The 636-nt window shown below is 43.4% G+C and overlaps 1 long non-coding RNA gene across 1 annotated transcript; it reads left to right on the top strand.

Moving 5' to 3' along the window:
• Positions 1-630, top strand: LOC109508251 (uncharacterized). The gene is made up of 3 exons (XR_002166626.1): positions 1-78; positions 147-213; positions 371-630. It is a non-coding gene; the product is annotated as an uncharacterized LOC109508251 (long non-coding RNA).
• Positions 631-636: the final 6 nt, after the last annotated feature.

Genomic DNA, 636 nt, shown 5'->3' with positions numbered 1-636 from the left:
ACCACCTCCATGATGCGCTTGCTCGCCGCCACAGAGAACTCTCGCCTGTCACCTGGAAGTCGTGAAGATCCAAACAAGGTCAAGACATTTCAATCATTTTTATTATGTGTAGGACGAAATGTGAAACGCTATCATATCCTTTCCAGATGCTTTGTAAATAGCCGCCATTGTTTTTTTTTCAGACAACAGCACTCATTACAGAATCATTAACAGGTTAGTCATGGCTTTTATATTTGCTCAGCAACTACGAGCGTTGACGGCTAAATTTCACCCTCAAAAGTGTTCCTATCATCCGGAAATGTTGACTGCATTTTTATCAATTAACCACATGGGTGTGTGTTTGTATGAATGTGTGTGTGTGTTCTCTCAGGGCATATCATCTTACAGCATCACCGTCACATCACAATGCTATTCCCAGCGTTTTGGTTTCCGCAGTCTGGCAGACATGATGTCATTCGCTACTCAGAAGTGCCATCTTGGAAGTCTGGACTCCGCTTATGGCTATGCAATGTAAGTGAGAGAGAGTGTGCGTGTGTGTGTGGGTGTACTCTGAGGGAAGACGTAACTCCAAAGTGGCCCGTGAAAAAATGAATTTGACACCCCTGATTTACAGCTTTTGTTGATTTGGCAATCATT

Source organism: Hippocampus comes, unplaced genomic scaffold (assembly GCF_001891065.2).
Source record: "Hippocampus comes isolate QL1 unplaced genomic scaffold, H_comes_QL1_v1.1 scaffold3772, whole genome shotgun sequence".
NCBI classification, from domain to species: domain Eukaryota; kingdom Metazoa; phylum Chordata; class Actinopteri; order Syngnathiformes; family Syngnathidae; genus Hippocampus; species Hippocampus comes.
This window is presented reverse-complemented; position numbering and strand designations above follow the sequence as displayed.